General features: G+C 40.5%; 1 pseudogene; it reads left to right on the top strand.

Moving 5' to 3' along the window:
- Positions 1-236: 236 nt before the first annotated feature.
- Positions 237-15,008, top strand: LOC146312522 (uncharacterized; annotated as a pseudogene).
- Positions 15,009-27,046: the final 12,038 nt, after the last annotated feature.

Here is a 27,046-nt window from a genome sequence, read left to right as displayed (position 1 = left end):
CGTATAATTATTTATACTTTAAGGGGATACTGCAGCATACATATTCTGATAGCCCAGGTTACACTGGAAAAAAAGATGTGTAACTTGATTGTGCATTACAGGACTGAGGTTATACTACCAGTAACCCAAAAACAGCAAAATTTAGCTTTGACCTCAGAGGTTTGAGGTTGGGAGAGGTTGGTTTCTCATGTTCGATGCTTGTGTAATGATTTTAAAATTATTTTCACAGAAACATAATGTTCAAAAGGAGGACAAGGATACGGCCTGTTGATGATGCAGCCTCATATATTTTGTCTTCGAGGGACAAGAAAGGGTTTATGGAACAATTTATTGATAATAACAAAGGTACAAAGATGTCCTTTTAAGGGCAGAATATCACACAAGTGCATATCTCACTACTATTCATTTACATACACATAAGGAATAAATATTTAGGCTATATGTCAGAAACAGAAATGTGTTGACAGAGAACTGCCTTTAATCCTTATCTTTGTAGTTGAAAAATTTTACAAGACTATATTGTCATTTCCAAAGAGGAAAGGTTAAGTTGACTCAATCTCCTAATCAAATGTAACGAATGAATGTAAATAACTTATGTGCCTTCATAGGAAGAGGAGTGTTTGCTACCCAGCCCATCGAAGCAGGTGCTTTTGTCTTGGAGTACAGGGGTGAACTCCTATCAGTGGAAGAATGCCAGTCAAGACACTACTCAGAGATTGAGAGTACATTTCTGTTTGAATTTGAATGGCAGAAACGTAACTTGTGGTAAGTACATGAAGATAAATATTTTGTAGAGATCAGGGAAATAAAAGTTAAAATGAATGAATGAATGAAAACAGGAATAATCTTGTAATCACACATCCTAGGTGGTCTGCAGCAGTTAATGCTGTGAATCAGTTTTTGTTTTTAACTTGATCTGACGCTGATGAGTGAAGTCTGTAGCTAATGATAAGAGCTCTTCTGATCTGGATCAGGCTGGATCACACTACACAGTTAGATGTGATGATATATACACTTGGTGTAATTTGATATTTTAGTAGTACAAAGTGTAATGGTCAATTTTCTTATACCTTATTACCAGTATCGATGCTTCCAGAGAAGATGGATCCCTTGGAAGATTAGTGAATGACAACCACAAATCTCCAAACTGTGTCATGAAGAAGATCGTAGTAAACAACAGGCCACATTTGTGCCTATTTGCTGTGGAGAATATAGATGTAGGAACTGAAATAGATTACAACTATGGTGATTCAAAGTGGCCATGGCGTCAAAAGGTGAGTTGTTTACAATATATACAATATACACCGATGCATTATATTACAAAAATGTGCCAATAAGTGCAGCTAGTTATCTTTCAGATATATAGCTACAGTATTGGCTCTTATGTTTTATGTGAATTGCAGGTGACAGACAAGCAGACTGATGCTGTGGCAGCAGAGAAGGAGGGATTCTCTATGGATCGGACTTCCTCTGAAGATTCAAGGAGTGATGAGGCTAAAACACAGGTAATGTTGACACTGAATTCATGTACTATTAATGTTAACTCTGCACTAAATAGTTGAATTACCAAGATCCATACGGGAGGGCCCCACAAGGGCCAGACTAGAAACATATGTGTGTGAGGTGACTTGAAAGATGTTTCTTAAATCAGCCCTGTTCTCAACATCACACACACATATATGTTTCTAGTTTAGTCCTTATGGGGCCCTCTCGTCTGGATCTGACTGTCAGTGATTTTACATCTACTTAGCAACACCTTACAATATTTAAACTCAAGTTATTACAGCTGTAATTTTATACTTTCTGACCTGTTGCATGTTTACAAAGGGAATTTTGAACAGAATCCACTGCACTTCCTAGAAAAGACTATACCATGCACCTAGCTTTAATGTATATGCTGTTTCAGACATGGTTTTCTTGTGAGCTAATTGTTGTCACTTATGGATATGCTCCCATAACTTGAATATTATCAACTGCCAATGAATTCTTATGTTTTATGTGAATTGCAGGTGACAGACAAGCAGACTGATGCTGTGGCAGCAGAGACGGAGGGATTCTCTATGGATCGGACTTCCTCTGAAGATTCAAGGAGTGATGAGGCTAAAACACAGGTAATGTTGACACTGAATTCATGTACTATTTATGTTAACTCTGCACTAAATAGTTGAATTACCAAGATCCATACGGGAGGGCCCCACAAGGGCCAGACTAGAAACATATGTGTGTGAGGTGACTTGAAAGATGTTTCTTAAATCAGCCCTGTTCTCAACATCACACACACATATATGTTTCTAGTTTAGTCCTTATGGGGCCCTCTCGTCTGGATCTGACTGTCAGTGATTTTACATCTACTTAGCAACACCTTACAATATTTAAACTCAAGTTATTACAGCTGTAATTTTATACTTTCTGACCTGTTGCATGTTTACAAAGGGAATTTTGAACAGAATCCACTGCACTTCCTAGAAAAGACTATGCCATGCACCTAGCTTTAATGTATATGCTGTTTCAGACATGGTTTTCTTGTGAGCTAATTGTTGTCACTTATGGATATGCTCCCATAACTTGAATATTATCAACTGCCAATGAATTCTTATGTTTTATGTGAATTGCAGGTGACAGACAAGCAGGCTGATGCTGTGGCAGCAGAGACGGAGGGATTCTCTATGGATCGGACTTCCTCTGAAGATTCAAGGAGTGATGAGGCTAAAACACAGGTAATGTTGACACTGAATTCATGTACTATTAATGTTAACTCTGCACTAAATAGTTGAATTACCAAGATCCATACGGGAGGGCCCCACAAGGGCCAGACTAGAAACATATGTGTGTGAGGTGACTTGAGAGATGTTTCTTAAATCAGCCCTGTTCTCAACATCACACACACATATATGTTTCTAGTTTAGTCCTTATGGGGCCCTCTCGTCTGGATCTGACTGTCAGTGATTTTACATCTACTTAGCAACACCTTACAATATTTAAACTCAAGTTATTACAGCTGTAATTTTATACTTTCTGACCTGTTGCATGTTTACAAAGGGAATTTTGAACAGAATCCACTGCACTTCCTAGAAAAGACTATACCATGCACCTAGCTTTAATGTATATGCTGTTTCAGACATGGTTTTCATGTGAGCTAATTGTTGTCATTTATGGATATGCTCCCATAACTTGAATATTATCAACTGCCAATGAATTCTTATGTTTTATCTGAATTGCAGGTGACAGACAAGCAGACTGATGCTGTGGCAGCAGAGACGGAGGGATTCTCTATGGATCGGACTTCCTCTGAAGATTCAAGGAGTGATGAGGCTAAAACACAGGTAATGTTGACACTGAATTCATGTACTATTAATGTTAACTCTGCACTAAATAGTTGAATTACCAAGATCCATACGGGAGGGCCCCACAAGGGCCAGACTAGAAACATATGTGTGTGAGGTGACTTGAAAGATGTTTGTTAAATCAGCCCTGTTCTCAACATCACACACACATATATGTTTCTAGTTTAGTCCTTATGGGGCCCTCTCGTCTGGATCTGACTGTCAGTGATTTTACATCTACTTAGCAACACCTTACAATATTTAAACTCAAGTTATTACAGCTGTAATTTTATACTTTCTGACCTGTTGCATGTTTACAAAGGGAATTTTGAACAGAATCCACTGCACTTCCTAGAAAAGACTATACCATGCACCTAGCTTTAATGTATATGCTGTTTCAGACATGGTTTTCTTGTGAGCTAATTGTTGTCATTTATGGATATGCTCCCATAACTTGAATATTATCAACTGCCAATGAATTCTTATGTTTTATGTGAATTGCAGGTGACAGACAAGCAGGCTGATGCTGTGGCAGCAGAGACGGAGGGATTCTCTATGGATCTGACTTCCTCTGAAGATTCAAGGAGTGATGAGGCTAAAACACAGGTAATGTTGACACTGAATTCATGTACTATTAATGTTAACTCTGCACTAAATAGTTGAATTACCAAGATCCATACGGGAGGGCCCCACAAGGGCCAGACTAGAAACATATGTGTGTGAGGTGACTTGAAAGATGTTTTTCAAATCAGCCCTGTTCTCAACATCACACACACATATATGTTTCTAGTTTAGTCCTTATGGGGCCCTCTCGTCTGGATCCGACTGTCAGTGATTTTACATCAACTTAGCAATAGACTTGCACCGATTTCAACTTTCTTGGCCGATTCCGATTTCCGATTTTTGAGAGGTCTGACCTACCGATTCCGATTTTGGTCGGTTCCGATTTTCAGTCTTTCTAAGAACTGTAATTGACAGCATTCACAAACATTTTTGCAACTTTTCTTGTAAATGTGTTCATAATAAGACACTGACTATTAAATATTCATTTAATACTACCTCCAAAATCATCCAGATTACAACCAGGCCTTATTATATTTTTTAATGAAATGGGTGAATTGGGTGAACGTGATCTCGCGAGATCATCTCGCGGGATTTAGCGGGACGCGATTTCACGTGATCTTTTGTGGAAGCGGATGTAAACAAACCGGAGACTAACGCGGTGCAACAGTTTGAAGTAAAACTTTGCCGTGAGAAAAACAGACACAGAAGTTAAACGAGTCTGGATGAGAAAATGTTTGAGGAGACACATCAACATAGGTTGTTTATTCTTCAGCCAGAACAGGAGGTGAGATTTTAACTGTCCCTCTGTGAACAGCAGTCTGTTGCTAGCTTGCTAGCATTAGCCTGAAGTGCGAGAGAGTTTACGGCTGTTCTGCGTCATTGTCAGCTGCTCTGTCTCGTTGTAGACTGTCTGTCTTCTCTTTATCTTGTTCTTGGAATCTGTCTCTGACACCAGCTTCAAGCAGACGTGTCTGAGTGTGTGTAGCTGTTATCAGCACTGTGTTGACGTCACGGTCAGTTTGTCTGCTGCACGCATGACGTGACCATCGTGCAGAACATGTGTGTGACAATGACGGGCACAGAACCGGATTTGTGACGCTGACCGGCCGGTCACCGGTCAAGGCCAGTCACGTGAAAACCGGCCCGATTCCGAGCATTGCCGATTAATCGGTGCAAGTCTACTTGGCAACACCTTACAATATTTAAACTCAAGTTATTACAGCTGTAATTTTATACTTTCTGACCTGTTGCATGTTTACAAAGGGAATTTTGAACAGAATCCACTGCACTTCCTAGAAAAGACTATACCATGCACCTAGGTTTAATGTATATGCTGTTTCAGACATGGTTTTCATGTGAGCTAATTGTTGTCATTTATGGATATGCTCCCATAACTTGAATATTATCAACTGCCAATGAATTCTTATGTTTTATGTGAATTGCAGGTGACAGACAAGCAGGCTGATGCTGTGGCAGCAGAGACGGAGGGATTCTCTATGGATCTGACTTCCTCTGAAGATTCAAGGAGTGATGAGGCTAAAACACAGGTAATGTTGACACTGAATTCATGTACTATTTATGTTAACTCTGCACTAAATAGTTGAATTACCAAGATCCATACGGGAGGGCCCCACAAGGGCCAGTATAGAAACATATGTGTGTGAGGTGACTTGAAAGATGTTTCTTAAATCAGCCCTGTTCTCAACATCACACACACATATATGTTTCTAGTTTAGTTCTTATGGGGCCCTCTCGTCTGGATCTGACTGTCAGTGATTTTACATCTACTTAGCAACACCTTACAATATTTAAACTCAAGTTATTACAGCTGTAATTTTATACTTTCTGACCTGTTGCATGTTTACAAAGGGAATTTTGAACAGAATCCACTGCACTTCCTAGAAAAGACTATGCCATGCACCTAGCTTTAATGTATATGCTGTTTCAGACATGGTTTTCTTGTGAGCTAATTGTTGTCACTTATGGATATGCTCCCATAACTTGAATATTATCAACTGCCAATGAATTCTTATGTTTTATCTGAATTGCAGGTGACAGACAAGCAGACTGATGCTGTGGCAGCAGAGACGGAGGGATTCTCTATGGATCTGACTTCCTCTGAAGATTCAAGGAGTGATGGGGCTAAAACACAGGTAATGTTGACACTGAATTCATGTACTATTAATGTTAACTCTGCACTAAATAGTTGAATTACCAAGATCCATACGGGAGGGCCCCACAAGGGCCAGACTAGAAACATATGTGTGTGAGGTGACTTGAGAGATGTTTCTTAAATCAGCCCTGTTCTCAACATCACACACACATATATGTTTCTAGTTTAGTCCTTATGGGGCCCTCTCGTCTGGATCTGACTGTCAGTGATTTTACATCTACTTAGCAACACCTTACAATATTTAAACTCAAGTTATTACAGCTGTAATTTTATACTTTCTGAACTGTTGCATGTTTACAAAGGGAATTTTGAACAGAATCCACTGCACTTCCTAGAAAAGACTATACCATGCACCTAGCTTTAATGTATATGCTGTTTCAGACATGGTTTTCTTGTGAGCTAATTGTTGTCATTTATGGATATGCTCCCATAACTTGAATATTATCAACTGCCAATGAATTCTTATGTTTTATGTGAATTGCAGGTGACAGACAAGCAGGCTGATGCTGTGGCAGCAGAGACGGAGGGATTCTCTATGGATCTGACTTCCTCTGAAGATTCAAGGAGTGATGAGGCTAAAACACAGGTAATGTTGACACTGAATTCATGTACTATTTATGTTAACTCTGCACTAAATAGTTGAATTACCACGATTCACATGAGAGATGACATATTTTAGTAATTATTATCAATAGTATTTTCAATGTGATCCATTGCAGCACTTCAGAGGTTGTTGTAACACTCTTTGAGACCTCTAGGAGAGACCACATGCACTTGTCTTCAAGTTACATGCTGTTTCAGAAACAGTTTTAATGTGATCTAACTTTGGTAACTTGTGTTTAGGTGTGTGCTGTCAGAGGGTTTTCCTTAGTGGATTATCCTGACACTGATGAAACTGATGAAGACTGTTTGAAAGACCAACCTCTGTCTGCACACTGTGATGTAAGTTGTTCAAAAGCTGAGGACAGAAAACATTCTTCTGTGTCTCAGATACATCTATTACACAGCAAAATATTAATAGACCTGTGATACAAAAATCCTTCCCTTGTCATTGATTTTCATAGCATCTATGAAAGTGGCTTACCATACCTTGACACAACTCCCTTTTGCAGATGGATAGAACACCAGAGTTTTCTGATCCTCTGTATGATTCCACCGAGAGTATAGTGGAAGAAACTGATAAAGAAGATCCTATAAAAGACACTTCGAGTCTGCAATCAGATGATGAACTTGTTCCAAAGTTGAGAAGGACAAAAAGCATTCTGGTATGTCTCTAACACTTTTAATATCAATAACTGGTACATAGGCCATTTCCTCCTAAATCATTCCTTCGCAATTGATTTTAATAGGATGTGAACAAAAATGGATAGTCATACCTTGACATAACTTCCTTTTTACAGATGGATAGAGTACCAAATGTTTCTGATGCTCTCTACGATTCAAGTGATGACAGTGTAGAGGGTCCTTCCACTTCTCTGTCTGAAATGGCTTCACAAAGGCCAAGGAGAGAGTGTTGCCGTCGAGTAAGCTTCTTTTTTGCTCCTTCATGTTATCACTTAAAGGGTAGAGCCACCAAACTCAACACCATGTTCACTAAGTAGTGCCAATGATACATATAGATAATGTAGATAGTAGTTTTTATGACTTGCTCTAAATTTGACAAATTCATCTAGTCTTGAATGTTACTTCCCTTACTCTAACATAACGTAACAGTAATTCCTTCTAATTTGATGGAGTACTTTTAATTTCATTTAGCCCTGTAAATGTACATCATTCCAACAGGCAGAAGACAGTTAAGAGTGAAGTCAGTTTTGGTCTTACTTATCTTAGTAACCTGCAGGTTGAGTTGTTAATTTAGGTCTTTTTTGTCTTCTAAAGACTCAAATGAGTCTTGTAGGATCAGATGACTCAAGTGTAGATAGCGAAGAGGAGTATATTCCAAATCCCAAGGACGAAGGCACAGACAGTGACAGCAGCTTGGAATTACATATTACATCTAACAGTCAGAGAAGACGCAAGTCTTCCAGTCAGAGCAGCTTCAAGTCTACCAGTCAGAGCAGCGTCAAGTCTACCAGTCAGAGCAGCGTCAAGTCTACCAGTCAGAACAGCGTCAAGTCTACCAGTCAGAGCAGCGTCAAGTCTACCAGTCAGAGCAGCGTCAAGTCTTCCAGTCAGAGCAGCGTCAAGTCTTCCAGTCAGAGCCAACTCAAGTCCAGTCAGAGCAGAAGCTTTGAAACAAGCCATGATTCCACACAGAGTTTTCCTGATATCAGAGATGATGTGCATGAAGAGGAAATGGTGCAGGCACATACTGACATGGAGGCGAGTGTTTCAAATCCCTCTGAAGAGGAGGCAACTGTCTTTGTCAACCCAGTTTTGAAGAAGGAGGATGGTTCAAGAAAATACAACAAGAAACATCACTGCTTGTATTGTGGACAGGTAGTTCAGAAAATGTCAAGACACTTGTTTCGTAAACACAATGATAAGGTTGATGTTGCAAAAGCATTTAGTTTTCCAAAGAACTCAAAAGAAAGGCATCTGCAATTAGAGTATATCCGAAATAAGGGGAACTTCGAACATAATGTAGAAGTTTTAGAGAGCCAGAGAGGAAAACTTATCCCATGCAAGCAACCAAAAAAAAAGACTGAAGGACAGGAATTTATGCATTGTGTGCACTGCTATGGCTTGTTCACAAGAAGAGTGATGTGGCGACATTTTCAGCTCTGCAAATTCAAGCCTCAGGACAAGACTTCCAAACCAGGTAAAAGAAGAGTCCAAGCATTGTGTGCTTTTGCTGAACCTGCTCCAAGTGGATTTAGTGATGCATACTGGAAGTTCTTAAATGATATGAATCAAGACAAGATTGCAATTGCTATTAAGAAAGACCACTGCATCCTAGAGTATGGTTACAGACTGTTCAGGAAGAATGAGAGAGTAGTCAGCCAACATCAATATATTCGACAAAAACTGAGAGAACTTGGCAGACTGGTACTTACAGCAAAAAAGGTTATACCTGTGAAGACTATCAAAGACCTCATAAAACCTGAAAACTATGGCCATGTTGTCACTGCTGCAAGATGCCTAGCTGGCTTCAGTGATGAAACTGGCCAATATGAATGTCCATCTCTTGCTCGCAAAGTTGGGCACAGCTTGCTGTCTTTGGCCATGTTTATTAAGTCTGAAGGACTGAAGCTGAAAGACAAAGAAACTGTTCAAAATGCTGAGGAGTTTGCACAGCTATACCAAGAAAGTTGGAAATTTGACATCGCAAGCCAAGCATTAACTCAACTTGACCAGTCCAAGTGGAACGCACCTCAACTCCTACCATTCACACAGGATGTCCAAAATCTTCATTCTCTTTTGTGTGACAAACAGCAAGAACACTTGAATGCCCTGAAAGAAGAGGCTTCATCCTCAAACTGGAGAGACCTTGCTAAAGTGACCCTGGCACAAGTTATACTTTTCAACCGCCGGAGAGAAGGAGAAGTATCCAGAATGCCCTTGTCTGCATACTTATCAAGAGACACATCAGAAACACATGAAGACGTTAACCTCGCCCTTACAGCACTCGAGCAGAAGCTTTGCAAGCATTTCGTCCGAGTAACCATAGTAGGCAAGAGAGGAAGGAAAGTTCCTGTTCTCCTCACCCCACTCATGAAGGAATCACTTGATACTCTGATAGAGAAGCGAGAAGAATGTGGAGTACTGAATGAAAATGGATTCTTGTTTGCATTGCCACATTCTGTCCACTACCTCAGGGGCTCTGACTGCATAAGGCAGTTTGTGAACGAATGTGATGATATCAAAAATCCCAAAGCACTAACCTCCACAAAACTCAGGAAACACATTGCTACCCTCTCAACCGTTCTGAATCTCAAAACTACAGAACTTGACCAGCTGGCAGATTTCCTTGGGCATAACATCGATGTCCACAGAAAGCACTACCGCCTTCCAGAGGGCACCCTCCAGCTGGCCAAAATAAGCAAAGTTCTCCTGGCATTGGAACAGGGACGGCTTGGAGAATATAAAGGGAAGAGTCTGGATGAAATTCACATTGATCTGAACGGTATAAGTCCTATTATATTTTAATGTAAGAAAAAGTGAAAAAAGGAATTGTCTGGCTATAAATCTGACTCTCCAAGAATATAAGTATTTGACCTTAATTAACATACTGGTGAAGAAGGTGACTTTATAGTTGTTAGTTTGACAATACCTACACAATTTGATTTCATCTGTTTATATTATAAGCCTTGCTGTGTATGTAGTACTTTTAGGTTCTATTGATTATCAGAGGTTGATCACAAGAATTTCAGCTTTCCACCTCATTCATACTCTTGTCAATTACTATTTTAGAGACTCTCAATGTGGAGGGATGTTCACAAGAGGACATGGAAGGTATGTGTTTGTGATTGTTTTTAATTGGTTATGAATAATTAGGACCACTGCATGTGCATTTTGTTTAGGTTTCTCCACCTACTGACCATTTTTGGGAACACACAATTGGTCAATTAATTTTTTAAGTGGGGGGTGTATTTGTCATGTTTTTAGCCATGGAAAACTGTCAGGTACTCCATATTAATGGGAATTATTGTCAATTCACAGTGGTTTCCAGTTAAAAGAAAAAAGCCTTTGGACTCCCCACTAACTTTAACCTCCATGACAGTGTTTATATCTTTGTTATGCTTTAACTGTAATTAGAGTTTTGACCTGTTTCAGCAAAGATTCAAAAGTGTATTGGGACTACATTACATTACAACCATTTAGCATATGCTTTTACACAAAAAGCTTACAGAGTAGGGGTTAAGTTTATTACTCAAGGATACTTGTGAACTAGGGACTTTCTGGTAGAATGATAGAACCACTAACTGCTAAGCCATCCTCTTGCCCTGACTAACAAACCACTGTGCTTAAATGGAAGGGGAAAAATAAGTACTTTCATATTGTTTCCATAGTTCTACTATACAGTGGGAGCTAGACAGTCCATACTTTACCTGTATACCTGTATGCAGAACCAGACTAATGCACCAGTGGTAGTGCATCAGCTTGAGAGTATCTCACACACACATCCGTTGTGATAGATGGCAAGTCTAAAACACAGAGTATGCTTGTGAGGATGCTCAGTCATCCAGGTCATGGAATGTGTTCGAATTCAGCCTAGGCAACTGGACTGGAAAAAAGGTAAGATGTTTCGTCTCTCATCCAAAAAGCTTCTTCAGTTCTGATTGGCTTGTGGGGAACTGCTTATATATTGTTTATATACCTGCAGCTCCCCACCAGCTGGTCAGAACTGAAGAAGCCTCTTGGATGACAGGCAAACACAACCTTTTTTAAGAAGTCCAGTTGCCTATACTTATCGTGAACATACAGCAAGTATGAGTTAAAACTGAAAGATCCTATCAAGACAATCAAATACCTTAAAGCCCTAACAGAGGAACTCCCTGTATTTATGTTTAAATTGCATTCTGGCACAGCACACCAAGCCATAATTGTGAAATGGAGGAAAAGGACAAATGTTCATGCTATTCACATATTTATTTACATGCTACCAACAACTGAGATAGGACAATGCAAACAGGAGATTCCTCTGTGTAGTTTGAGCATGTGCAGTAAGCGCATACGCCACATGCCACAGTGCTAGGAACTGTTTTTTGAAAACTTTAACTACTGAAAACACGCGAGAAATGTGACATGTCAAGTGTAGACATTTTATCACACAACCTTCAGGACTCTCATATATTTGGTTTTGAACTAAAAGATTATAGAATCTTTTAGTTCAAATTATGGTTGCCATATTTTATACTTGCTGCCTATGCAATGGTGTAGTGTGCAATATCTCCAGGTGATGTGGCACCTGTGTTCCTGTGGCTCTGCATGAATTGGTGGGATTTCAGCCTGTGCCCTCAACCACTATATTGTAGATCTATAGAAACAATATGAAATTACTCTTAACTGTTGTTGTTTATTTTTAAGAGATACCCATGGCATATACTACGTTCTATTATTTTATAAAATCTATATTTCTAATTTCTGCAAATTGATTACTGTCACAGTGACAAGAAAATATATGCATGATAAAAATCCCAATTCTTCACTGGCAGGTTCTTTATATTTTAAGTGAATATACCTGCCTTTCATATTTGTATAACCTATTTTTTGTACCTAGGATCTAGTATGCCGGAACCACAAGAGTCGGAAGAAGAGGTCAGTGTGACATCCCTGCAAGAATGTACTTCCACAGAGGATCCCCCAAACCAGAGGAAATCCACAAAAAGGAGAGGTGGGCTTATCAAATCAATTCAATTGAAATTTCTTTATTTTTTATTTTCCACAAGGAACTTTTTTTGTATTGTAAAGACAAATATGACAACCATCAACATGACACTTACTGCTAAGATTAAAATGTACACTTACTATTACAACAGTCCTAGGAGCAGTAGTGGTGTAGTAATAATAATAACAACAATAATCATAATAGTAGTTGTTTCCTTTGATACCTTAGATTCCTTAGATAGAGATAGACATGGGCACAAAACTAGATGTGGCCCTTTCTTTGGTACAGGGACCTATATCACAAGCAGGAGGCCTTCTCCTTGCTGTCTGTCTCAGTGGTTCCTCTTCCTGTTGGCAGAGAGTGGTGTGTAAACAATAATAACTAAATGTCTGTGATAGATATCAAGGTCTGAAGGATATGGACAACAGTTCAATGTTTAAGGAGCAATATGACAAAATAATTTCAACTGTTTTACACCAAACTGTATGCATGTACACTAGGGGTGTGTATCTCACTGACTGAGACGATTTTGATAAGTATCTCGATACATGCTCAACAATACAATATGTCTTATAAATCTTTAAATCTCCAATGATTTGGTTCGATATGATTCAGCTCTGTCATGATACGATACGATGCAGTACAAGACAATGCAGTGTGTCAGTCTTTACATTTTGATTCAATTAATGCTGCATTTGTAGAGTGCAAAGTTGCAAAAAACAAACTAAATATAGTAACAGTAGAGACAGAGAGTCTCATGTGTAAATGAGATCCTGTAGTCTAAATGATAATCTGTGAACAAACTTTAAAACTGTTTAAAATGTGAGTATTTGTGCAGTAAGATGATGAGCTGCTGTGTTTCATATTCAGAGTGCTGTGGTTTTGATTATTGTGGAGGAACAGTGAAGTGTTACCTGCTCTCACAGTGACATGACGTCTCTGTGGTCAGACTCGTGTCTCTGTTCTCTGCTGTCAGACATGTTTTACATAAATGACCTGCAGCAGCGTTTCTCATCTTTCTTAGAACGCACAAACTTGCTCTACACTTGAGTGTTATGAAAGTTTGGTGGTGCGACGTGGTACAATGTCACTTCTGTCGCTGTTTTCAGCACTGTCTGTTTTAAGTAAATGAAGAGGAGACACAGGAGAGGGAGGAGGGAGCGCTTGTTTTTGTGATGGCAGCAGCAGGCATCCAGTGAGAGTGGTGCAGGCAGGGACAGGAGGAGAGAGAAGAGGGAGGAAAGTTACAGCAGCAGCTCCCTGATGCCAAAAATGAAACACATGCACGTCCTAATGAGATGTATCGATACGCGAGTGTTGCATCGATTTGTTTCCGATGTTCGATGTTGATGTTCATTTTTTTTACCGCTATAGGCCGTCTGAACCGATGCACTCGTATCTTACACATTAAAGTCCGATGCATCAAATGCATGAGTGAATCATTACACCCCTAATGTACACACATAACCACACCCCATGGTTTTACCACTGTTTTAGAGTCCTGGTCTAGTCTGAGAGGTACTCCACAGCCATCTAAACACATTCCAGTATCGCCACTTATCATCAACTCTCATCAACAGTCTCTGTGATGCGGATGAAATTTTCTTCCTTGTATCCATGTTGATATCTTAGGTTTGCCAGGAGTTCAAGTTTATTTCACAGCAATCTCACACAGGCAAACTTTATCAAGGGAAGCAGTGGATATGTTTGCTTACTGCTGGCTTTTTTGAGCCTGTACAGTACTTGTGGCTCGCTTCTTCTTTACTCTTGAGTTGCCATTAGGTCTGCATGTTTTTGTATAATTCGATCATTAAATCAAAACATAGTGTTTTAAATGGGTATTCTCTTTTTAGCTGCATTACTATCTCCTTTGTATATTGGATAATCTCACCTCCTCCTGGTCTTACAGGTTTAGTTGGGACTAGCCACAGGAGCCAAACACTCCTGTGTTTAACCATACCCAGTAACTGGTTAGAAAAAGAAAAAAACAGGTTGAATCACAGAACAATCAAAACGACACTCCACCTGTCACCATTACAACACCAACAAGATTTAAAAGAATAAAGCAGAATGAGGATATAAGTGTTTCCCATTCATCTTGACAAGACACATATGCCTTACAACAAATTCTAATACTTTATCAAATCTATCCTCTTAATCACTGCAAATGGATTGCTGTCACAATCTGTCTTTCATATTTGTCTAACCTATTTTTTGTACTTAGGATCTAGTATGCCGAAACCACAAGAATTGGAAGAAGAGGTCAGTGTGACATCCCTGCAAGAATGTACTTCCACAGAGGATCCCCCAAACCAGAGGAAATCTACAAAAAAGAGAGGTAGGCTTATCAAAGCCAGTGCTGCAATAGATGACCTATGTGAACAGTCCAATAGGGTTTCAGTTCCAATTAAGATTTAAATTTGTTAAACATATAAGGCGTTCTCTTTATGCCTACTTAGGTAAACAAGCTGCAGTCAAGAGAACCTGGACACCAGAGGAATGTGCTGCAGTGGAGAGACATTTAAGAAAATGCATTGTTACAAACCAAGTTCCAGGAAAGGTGGACTGTGAGCGCTGCATCACTGCAGAACCCGAAGCCCTGAGACACAGAGACTGGAGAGCAGTAAAATATTACATAAAAAATCGGATTTCTGCCTCTCGAAGAAAAATACAATGAAAGTACTTCACACACACAAACACAGAAACTTAGAATAAGAGTAAGGTGATGTTAATAGATGTGTTCTGTATTCATTCCTTTGTTTTCTTGTCTATAAAGGCAGATTTAGTTAAGAAAAATGCTGCTCATTTTTATTTTAAGTGGTGTTTACAATTTTATACTGTTCAGCTCAATGTTGATGTGAGGTTATGACAGTCAAGATGCCTGACACATTTTCTTGTTTGTTTTTTTCTTGATGCAGATGTAGTCTGGCCATAACTTTTTTCTTGGAATTGAAATATAAAGAAGTTCACGCTCGTTGAAAACAAAGCATGTCCTAAGTTTATTTTATGCAGTGTTTTGTGTAAATTATTACTGATGATTAGCCCTAGAAAGAACTAAATAGAATTTATTTGGAAAAGTCTCTTTGGTTCGGTAAGTGCTGGGCAGGAGGTCATTATTTTAGTACCAGGATGAAGAGGATGTAAGTTAGATAGTTAGGTAATCAGTGACAAACCATTTAGCCATTAATATCTTCAGATAGTAATGTTGGTCCACGCTGAGATATAAAAACTAGAAACAAATGTGTGTGTGTGGCAGTGGACCTCACAAGTTCGGAATGGTAAAAATGGAGCCCCACAAGTAGCTAAAAAAACTGGTGTGGAGAAAAAAGTATTGAATTCTCTTAATTTCAAGTGATATTTCTGTTTGGGATTTTTTTTTTTATCTTACCTGATTTTTTACAGAGCTGTAGAACCACTGGAAAGGGTGGACCCCACAATTGGCCAAAATTAGACCGGTCCTCGTAAGGGAGGAAAACGAGTATGTGTGTGTGTGTGTGTGTGTGTGTGTGTGTGTGCAGACAAAGTTATGGGGGTGCAGAGCCTGCTTTCAAGTCTGTACCACATTCACTTCAAAAGTTATTCCACAAAAACCCGTCGAGGTATGCACCAGAGTCCTCGAGGTTCTAGTTGACCCACTTCCCAACCTTGTAGAGACTCGATGGTGGCACCGTTGGATCCGGAATGTCCGAAAATGGGGGTGCAGAGCTTGGTTTCAAGTCTCTACCACCATCCCTTCAAAAGTTATCCCCCAAAAACCAGTGGAGGTATGATAATGACATGGTGCTAGGGTTATAACCTAACACTGATGGCATCACAGAGCCCATGCTAGATCAAAGCACAGTGTCTGTGACGTCATCACCTTGCCTTTGATGACATCACAGCCACCTAACATTCTGATGTGTTCACTTGTGTGTGTGTGTATGTGTGTTGTGGGTGTGTGTGTGTGTGTGTGTGTGTGTGTGTGCAGACAAAGTTATGGGGGTGCAGAGCCTGCTTTCAAGTCTGTACCACATTCACTTCAAAAGTTATTCCACAAAAACCCGTCGAGGTATGCACCAGAGTCCTCGAGGTTCTAGTTGACCCACTTCCCAACCTTGTAGAGACTCGATGGTGGTACCCTTGGATCCGGAATGTCCAAAAATGGGGGTGCAGAGCTTAGTTTCACGTCTCTACCACCTTTCCTTCAAACGTTATCCTCCAAAAACCCGTCGAGGTATGCACCAGAGTCTTCAAGGTTCTGGTTGACCCACTTCCCGACCTCGTAGAGACGCGAGGGTGGCACCGTTGGATCCGGAATGTCCAGAAATGGGGGTGCAGAGCTTGGTTTCAAGTCTCTACCACCATCCCTTCAAAAGTTAGCCCCCGAAACCTGTCGAGGTATGCACCAGAGTCCTCGAGGTTCTGGTTGCCCCACTTCCCGACGTCGTAGAGACTCGGGGGTGGCACCGTTGGATCCGGAATGTCCGAAAATGGGTGTGCAGAGCTTGGTTTCAAGTCTCTACCACCATCCCTTCAAAAGTTATCCCCCGAAAACCAGTGGAGGTATGATAATGACATGGTGCTAGGGTTATAACCCTAATTAGGGGTAACCCTAACCATGGCCTATGTCTCAGATTGGCGTGAAACTCACAGGGTATGCTCCTTACATGATTTCAAGACACTCAGCATCTCCGCTTCCACAATGTTGCAATTTTTCAAACGGCTGTAAAAAATTCTGGGAAAGAGATATCACTTTGATTCTTGCACCAATGAATTCCTCGCATTTTATCCTATTTTTAGATACTAATTTTGTCAAGATTGGACAACATGCAATAAATTGCCATCCACAAGGTGGCGCTAAACACAATAACTAGGAAAATGAAATGGAATCCAGAATTTCATTTACTTCATTGATAGTTCCTAAATTTTCTAATTTACTTTATTTTGCCATACTTTATCAAATTTTAATGATTTCAACGTTACAATTTATTGCAGAGCAAGAGCTATGTTACTATTGATATCTGACTCACAAATGCAATAAAATAAGATGCGAAATTGCTGAAAATTGACTCAAAATTGACTCAAAATACACAGAAACAACTTAAGACATCACACACACGTCTGTCTTGACATTATGAAACACCTACATGCCTTATGAATGCTCTTTGGGAATAAAAATCACAGTACTTTATTTTGATTAAATAGGAATGAATGGGTGGAAAATTTTGACATGTATACTATGGTCAAAAAAATAGTTCACAACAAACCATTTCAGGTCAACTCAGAATGGTCTGAAACGTGCTCTAAAGCACTTTCTGCAGAACATTTTTTGGCTGTGACACTTAGTCAAATTTTCACATTTCCAGATGTGGGTCCCATAGGAATGAATGGGAGCAAAATTTGGAAATGCTTCAAAATTGACTCAAAATGCACAGAAACAACTCAGGACTTCACACACATGTCTGTCTTGACATTCTGACTGATCTCCATGCCTTCTGAATGCTCTTTGTCCACAAAAATCACAGTTCAATATTTCAGCCCCATAGGAATGAATGGGAGCAAAATTTGGAAATGCTTCAAAATTGACTCAAAATGCACAGAAACCCCTCAGGACTTCACACACACGTCTGTCTTGACATTCTGACTGATCCCCATGCCTTCTGAATGCTCTTTGGCCACAAAAATCACAGTTCCATATTTCAGCCCCATAGGAATGAATGGGAGCAAAATTTGGAAATGCTTCAAAATTGACTCAAAATGCACAGAAACAACTCAGGACTTCACACACATGTCTGTCTTGACATTCTGACTGATCTCCATGCCTTCTGAATGCTCTTTGTCCACAAAAATCACAGTTCAATATTTCAGCCCCATAGGAATGAATGGGAGCAAAATTTGGAAATGCTTCAAAATTGACTCAAAATGCACAGAAACCCCTCAGGACTTCACACACACGTCTGTCTTGACATTCTGACTGATCCCCATGCCTTCTGAATGCTCTTTGGCCACAAAAATCACAGTTCCATATTTCAGCCCCATAGGAATGAATGGGAGCAAAATTTGGAAATGCTTCAAAATTGACTCAAAATGCACAGAAACAACTCAGGACTTCACACACATGTCTGTCTTGACATTCTGACTGATCTCCATGCCTTCTGAATGCTCTTTGTCCACAAAAATCACAGTTCAATATTTCAGCCCCATAGGAATGAATGGGAGCAAAATTTGGAAATGCTTCAAAATTGACTCAAAATGCACAGAAACCCCTCAGGACTTCACACACACGTCTGTCTTGACATTCTGACTGATCCCCATGCCTTCTGAATGCTCTTTGGCCACAAAAATCACAGTTCCATATTTCAGCCCCATAGGAATGAATGGGAGCAAAATTTGGAAATGCTTCAAAATTGACTCAAAATGCACAGAAACAACTCAGGACTTCACACACATGTCTGTCTTGACATTCTGACTGATCTCCATGCCTTCTGAATGCTCTTTGTCCACAAAAATCACAGTTCAATATTTCAGCCCCATAGGAATGAATGGGAGCAAAATTTGGAAATGCTTCAAAATTGACTCAAAATGCACAGAAACCCCTCAGGACTTCACACACACGTCTGTCTTGACATTCTGACTGATCCCCATGCCTTCTGAATGCTCTTTGGCCACAAAAATCACAGTTCCATATTTCAGCCCCATAGGAATGAATGGGAGCAAAATTTGGAAATGCTTCAAAATTGACTCAAAATGCACAGAAACCCCTCAGGACTTCACACACACGTCTGTCTTGACATTCTGACTGATCTCCAGGACTTTTGAATGCTCTTTGGCCACAAAAATCACAGTTCAATATTTCAGCCCCATAGGAATGAATGGGAGCAAAATTTGGAAATGCTTCAAAATTGACTCAAAATGCACAGAAACACCTCAGGACTTCACACACACGTCTGTCTTGACATTCTGACTGATCTCCATGCCTTCTGAATGCTCTTTGTCCACAAAAATCACAGTTCCATATTTCGGCCCCATAGGAATGAATGGGAGCAAAATTAGGAAATGTTTACTATGGTCCCAAAAAAAATTCACAAGAAACCATTTCAGGTCAACTCAGAATGGTCTGAAACGTGCTCTAAAGCACTTTCTGCAGAACATTTTTTGGCTGTGACACTTAGTCAAATTTTCACATTTCCAGATGTGGGTCCCATAGGAATGAATGGGAGCAAAATTTGGAAATGCTTCAAAATTGACTCAAAATGCACAGAAACAACTCAGGACTTCACACACACGTCTGTCTTGACATTCTGACTGATCTCCATGCCTTCTGAATGCTCTTTGTCCACAAAAATCACAGTTCAATATTTCAGCCCATTAGGAATGAATGGGAGCAAAATTTGGAAATGCTTCAAAATTGACTCAAAATGCACAGAAACCCCTCAGGACTTCACACACACGTCTGTCTTGACATTCTGACTGATCTCCAGGACTTTTGAATGCTCTTTGGCCACAAAAATCACAGTTCAATATTTCAGCCCCATAGGAATGAATGGGAGCAAAATTTGGAAATGCTTCAAAATTGACTCAAAATGCACAGAAACCCCTCAGGACTTGACACACACGTCTGTCTTGACATTCTGACTGATCTCAATGCCTTCTGAATGCTCTTTGTCCACAAAAATCACAGTTCCATATTTCGGCCCCATAGGAATGAATGGGAGCAAAATTAGGAAATGTTTACTATGGTCCCAAAAAAAATTCACAAGAAACCATTTCAGGTCAACTCAGAATGGTCTGAAACGTGCTCTAAAGCACTTTCTGCAGAACATTTTTTGGCTGTGACACTTAGTCAAATTTTCACATTTCCAGATGTGGGTCCCATAGGAATGAATGGGAGCAAAATTTGGAAATGCTTCAAAATTGACTCAAAATGCACAGAAACAACTCAGGACTTCACACACATGTCTGTCTTGACATTCTGACTGATCTCCATGCCTTCTGAATGCTCTTTGGCCACAAAAATCACAGTTCCATATTTCAGCCCCATAGGAATGAATGGGAGCAAAATTTGGAAATGCTTCAAAATTGACTCAAAATGCACAGAAACCCCTCAGGACTTCACACACACATCTGTCTTGACATTCTGACTAATCCCAATGCCTTCTGAATGCTCTTTGGCCACAAAAATCACAGTTCCATATTTCAGCCCCATAGGAATGAATGGGAGCAAAATTTGGAAATGCTTCAAAATTGACTCAAAATGCACAGAAACCCCTCAGGACTTCACACACACGTCTGTCTTGACATTCTGACTGATCTCCAGGACTTTTGAATGCTCTTTGGCCACAAAAATCACAGTTCAATATTTCAGCCCCATAGGAATGAATGGGAGCAAAATTTGGAAATGCTTCAAAATTGACTCAAAATGCACAGAAACCCCTCAGGACTTCACACACACGTCTGTCTTGACATTCTGACTGATCTCCATGCCTTCTGAATGCTCTTTGTCCACAAAAATCACAGTTCCATATTTCGGCCCCATAGGAATGAATGGGAGCAAAATTAGGAAATGTTTACTATGGTCCCAAAAAAAAATTCACAAGAAACCATTTCAGGTCAACTCAGAATGGTCTGAAACGTGCTCTAAAGCACTTTCTGCAGAACATTTTTTGGCTGTGACACTTAGTCAAATTTTCACATTTCCAGATGTGGGTCCCATAGGAATGAATGGGAGCAAAATTTGGAAATGCTTCAAAATTGACTCAAAATGCACAGAAACAACTCAGGACTTCACACACATGTCTGTCTTGACATTCTGACTGATCTCCATGCCTTCTGAATGCTCTTTGTCCACAAAAATCACAGTTCAATATTTCAGCCCCATAGGAATGAATGGGAGCAAAATTTGGAAATGCTTCAAAATTGACTCAAAATGCACAGAAACCCCTCAGGACTTCACACACACGTCTGTCTTGACATTCTGACTAATCCCCATGCCTTCTGAATGCTCTTTGGCCACAAAAATCACAGTTCCATATTTCAGCCCCATAGGAATGAATGGGAGCAAAATTTGGAAATGCTTCAAAATTGACTCAAAATGCACAGAAACCCCTCAGGACTTCACACACACGTCTGTCTTGACATTCTGACTGATCTCCATGCCTTCTGAATGCTCTTTGTCCACAAAAATCACAGTTCAATATTTCAGCCCCATAGGAATGAATGGGAGCAAAATTTGGAAATGCTTCAAAATTGACTCAAAATGCACAGAAACAACTCAGGACTTGACACACATGTCTGTCTTGACATTCTGACTGATCTCCATGCCTTCTGAATGCTCTTTGTCCACAAAAATCACAGTTCAATATTTCAGCCCCATAGGAATGAATGGGAGCAAAATTTGGAAATGCTTCAAAATTGACTCAAAATGCACAGAAACCCCTCAGGACTTCACACACACGTCTGTCTTGACATTCTGACTGATCTCCAGGACTTTTGAATGCTCTTTGGCCACAAAAATCACAGTTCAATATTTCAGCCCCATAGGAATGAATGGGAGCAAAATTTGGAAATGCTTCAAAATTGACTCAAAATGCACAGAAACCCCTCAGGACTTCACACACACGTCTGTCTTGACATTCTGACTGATCTCCATGCCTTCTGAATGCTCTTTGTCCACAAAAATCACAGTTCCATATTTCGGCCCCATAGGAATGAATGGGAGCAAAATTAGGAAATGTTTACTATGGTCCCAAAAAAAATTCACAAGAAACCATTTCAGGTCAACTCAGAATGGTCTGAAACGTGCTCTAAAGCACTTTCTGAAGAACATTTTTTGGCTGTGACACTTAGTCAAATTTTCACATTTCCAGATGTGGGTCCCATAGGAATGAATGGGAGCAAAATTTGGAAATGCTTCAAAATTGACTCAAAATGCACAGAAACAACTCAGGACTTCACACACATGTCTGTCTTGACATTCTGACTGATCTCCATGCCTTCTGAATGCTCTTTGTCCACAAAAATCACAGTTCAATATTTCAGCCCCATAGGAATGAATGGGAGCAAAATTTGGAAATGCTTCAAAATTGACTCAAAATGCACAGAAACCCCTCAGGACTTCACACACACGTCTGTCTTGACATTCTGACTGATCCCCATGCCTTCTGAATGCTCTTTGGCCACAAAAATCACAGTTCCATATTTCAGCCCCATAGGAATGAATGGGAGCAAAATTTGGAAATGCTTCAAAATTGACTCAAAATGCACAGAAACCCCTCAGGACTTCACACACACGTCTGTCTTGACATTCTGACTGATCTCCATGCCTTCTGAATGCTCTTTGGCCACAAAAATCACAGTTCCATATTTCGACCCCATAGGAATGAATGGGAGCAAAATTTGGAAATGCTTCAAAATTGACTCAAAATGCACAGAAACCCCTCAGGACTTCACACACACGTCTGTCTTGACATTCTGACTGATCTCCATGCCTTCTGAATGCTCTTTGTCCACAAAAATCACAGTTCCATATTTCATCCCCATAGGAATGAATGGGAGCAAAATTAGGAAATGTTTACTATGGTCCCAAAAAAAATTCACAAGAAACCATTTCAGGTCAACTCAGAATGGTCTGAAACGTGCTCTAAAGCACTTTCTGCAGAACATTTTTTGGCTGTGACACTTAGTCAAATTTTCACATTTCCAGATGTGGGTCCCATAGGAATGAATGGGAGCAAAATTTGGAAATGCTTCAAAATTGACTCAAAATGCACAGAAACAACTCAGGACTTCACACACATGTCTGTCTTGACATTCTGACTGATCTCCATGCCTTCTGAATGCTCTTTGGCCACAAAAATCACAGTTCCATATTTCAGCCCCATAGGAATGAATGGGAGCAAAATTTGGAAATGCTTCAAAATTGACTCAAAATGCACAGAAACCCCTCAGGACTTCACACACACATCTGTCTTGACATTCTGACTAATCCCAATGCCTTCTGAATGCTCTTTGGCCACAAAAATCACAGTTCCATATTTCAGCCCCATAGGAATGAATGGGAGCAAAATTTGGAAATGCTTCAAAATTGACTCAAAATGCACAGAAACCCCTCAGGACTTCACACACACGTCTGTCTTGACATTCTGACTGATCTCCAGGACTTTTGAATGCTCTTTGGCCACAAAAATCACAGTTCAATATTTCAGCCCCATAGGAATGAATGGGAGCAAAATTTGGAAATGCTTCAAAATTGACTCAAAATGCACAGAAACCCCTCAGGACTTCACACACACGTCTGTCTTGACATTCTGACTGATCTCCATGCCTTCTGAATGCTCTTTGTCCACAAAAATCACAGTTCCATATTTCATCCCCATAGGAATGAATGGGAGCAAAATGACTGCATACTATGGTCCAAAAAATGCAACTGGCCGTCAACCAATATTTGCAAAAATAGTTGCAAAATCCCAATGGCGCCGAATTCACAATTTGAGTCATTTTCCAGATTTTCTACATGGAATTCTACACTTTCAACAGTCAAAACAAAACCTTCTATTGGCTCTTGAAATTACTGGTGGGTGTGGCCTTTTCTGACCAAGGAAGTAAGGAGCGATTCTGGCTGCAAGACAGATGCTACCATGGACCGGCTTGCCGTCATACTTTTCATCATGGTGCTAACAGCTAAAGGACTGGAGAATTAAAGAATAAAGTGTGTGTGAAAATAAAATTAAAAAAATAAGAACAAAAATAAATAAGAATCAAAAACAGGCATCTGTCTCAGTCAACTGAATAAATATGGACATGCTACAAAATTGACTCAAAATGCACAGAAACCCCTCAGGACTTCACACACACGTCTGTCTTGACATTCTGACTGATCTCCATGCCTTCTGAATGCTCTTTGGCCACAAAAATCACAGTTCCATATTTCAGCCCCATAGGAATGAATGGGAGCAAAATTTGGAAATGCTTCAAAATTGATTCAAAATGCACAGAAACAACTCAGGATTTCACACACACGTCTGTCTTGACATTCTGACTGATCTCCATGCCTTCTGAATGTTTCTTGGCCTCACTTAGTCAAATTTTCACTACTCCCATTGACTTGTAGAGACTCGGGGGTGGTACCGTTGGATTTGGAACGCCCACAAATAGGGGAGCTGAACTGGATTGCAAGTCTCTGGCACATTTATAAAGCAGAGATTCCAATTTCAGATTCCAGATTCCAATTCCAGATTCCAGATTTGAATTCCAGATTCCAGATTTGAATTCCAGATTCCAATTCCAGATTCCATATTCTAATTCCAGATTCCAATTTTAGATTCCAGATTCCAATTCCAGATTCCAATTCCAGATTCCAGATTTGGAATTATGGAATTGAAATATGGAATCTGGAATTCAAATCTGGAATCTGGAATTGGAATCTGGAATTCAAATCTGGAATTGTAATCTGGAATTGGAATCTGGAATTGGAATCTGGAATTGGAATCTCTGCTTTATAAATGTGCCAGAGACTTGTAACCGAGTCTCATGGGGGTTTTCATGGGCGGCCTTTCTAACTGTGCCAGTCCCATGCCACTACGCAGTCAGCCCGTAGAAATAGAAAGGTGAAATGTTGAACAGCAAAGCAGGAGTGAGAGAAAATACACATAATATTACTCGAAACCTTCATTTTGAAACAATAGAGTGCCTTTATTGGGTTTTTACACAGAATAAAATATAAACAAAACCCTCAAAGGCGGCCTCCCTAAATATAGAGTCTGGTTCAATACAGTGTACTTGATAAACACCTGATAAACACCTGATAAACACCTGATAAACACAATCAGAGCTCTCCTCTCAGAGTTTTACATGTGTAAAATACAGAAGAAGTGCACAGCCTTAACAATGTACCCTGTGGCTTGCCCATGCAAAAACATAAAATGCCCTGAGGGATGCCCTTCTATTAAACAAAATGAATCTGCCTTCAAGGATGCCTTTCCATCAAAAAAAAAAAACCCATAAACAATGCACTCAAAAGTAGCCTCCCAGTGGAGAAAACATGAACAAAAGTTCCTTAATGTGTACCTGATACACATGAAAAGTAAATATACATTTGTCCAAGATCATTATATAACGAATACTACATGTACAAAAACATGATCAGAGTCCTTTCAAACAAAGGCTTTGATTTACAAAATACAGAACAATAAACGCCCTTAAAAAGCGTCCTGTGGGTTGCCCATGCGGTGAAAACAAATTTCAATGCCCTGAAGGATGCCCCTCCATTAAACAAAACTAAAAAGTGCCTTCAAGTGTGCCTTACCATCAAACAAAACATAAACATTGCACTCAAAGTTCCTTAAAGGGTGCCTAATAAATATCAACAGTTTTAACACATTTGTCCAACAACATTACATAATCAATAATACATTATCAAAGCACTTCTCTCAAACAGTGGAAAAACATCAATAATACATGTATGAAAACGTTGTCTAAACATTATCAACTCTAACCCTCAAAAAAGTGTCCCGTGGGTTGCGCATGCAGTGAAAACAAATTACAGTGCCCTGAAGGACACACTTCCCTTAAAAGAAAAACTTAAAGTACCTCCAAGGGTGCGCTTTCAGTGGAGAAAATGTGTAAATATATATATACGTAAATCTCACCATATTTAAACTTCGGTCTCAAGACCGCAGACTTGGTTCTCCCCGGCTGGGGTTGCCTGCATGTTCACAGCGGGCGTTTCATCCACAAACTCAGGCGTCAGCTGGCCCTCGGGCTCAGGAAGGCAGACTTGGTCCTCCTCGGCGGGGGTTGCCTGCATGTTCTCAGCGGGCATTTCATCCACAAACTCAGGCGTCAGCTGGCCCTGGGGCTCAGGAAGGCAGACTTGGTCCTCCTCGGCGGGGGTTGCCTGCATGTTCTCAGCGGGCATTTCATCCACAAACTCAGGCGTCAGCTGGCCCTGGGGCTCAGGAAGGCAGACTTGGTCCTCCTCGGCGGGGGTTGCCTGCATGTTCTCAGCGGGCATTTCATCCACAAACTCAGGCGTCAGCTGGCCCTGGGGCTCAGGAAGGCAGACTTGGTCCTCCTCGGCGGGGGTTGCCTGCATGTTCTCAGCGGGCATTTCATCCACAAACTCAGGCGTCAGCTGGCCCTGGGGCTCAGGAAGGCAGACTTGGTCCTCCTCGGCTGGGGTTGCCTGCATGTTCTCAGCGGGCGTTTCATCCACAAACTCAGGCGTCAGCTGGCCCTGGGGCTCAGGAAGGCAGACTTGGTCCTCCTCGGCTGGGCTTGCCTGCATGTTCTCAGCGGGCGTTTCATCCACAAACTCAGGCGTCAGCTGGCCCTGGGGCTCAGGAAGGCAGACTTGGTTCTCCCCGGCTGGGGCTGCCGGCATGTTCTCAGCGGGCGTTTCATCCACACACTCAGGCGTCAGCTGGCCCTGGGGCTCAGGAAGGCAGACTTGGTTCTCCCCGGCTGGGGTGTCTGTCAGCTGCCCTGCTGGGGTTGCCTCCATGCATTCGGTTGTCAGCTGTATGAGGATGCAGGGTGCTGGCATGTCCCTCGGAGCCTGCTTGACAGGGGATGCTTCCACACTCTCTGGCCCAGCAAAAGGTGCTTGCACCACACCTCTCTTCTGAGAGATGAGGGACTTGGTGACATTCACTTTATGTAAATAATAGTTTGCAATCGGTTCACTCAATTTGTCAACTACCACCGAGCACTTTGAAGGAGAATAAATGATGATTTCCA

This window comes from Lutjanus erythropterus, chromosome 17, assembly GCF_056507025.1.
Source record: "Lutjanus erythropterus isolate fLutEry1 chromosome 17, fLutEry1.hap2, whole genome shotgun sequence".
Taxonomy (NCBI): Eukaryota; Metazoa; Chordata; class Actinopteri; order Lutjaniformes; family Lutjanidae; genus Lutjanus; species Lutjanus erythropterus.
This window is presented reverse-complemented; position numbering and strand designations above follow the sequence as displayed.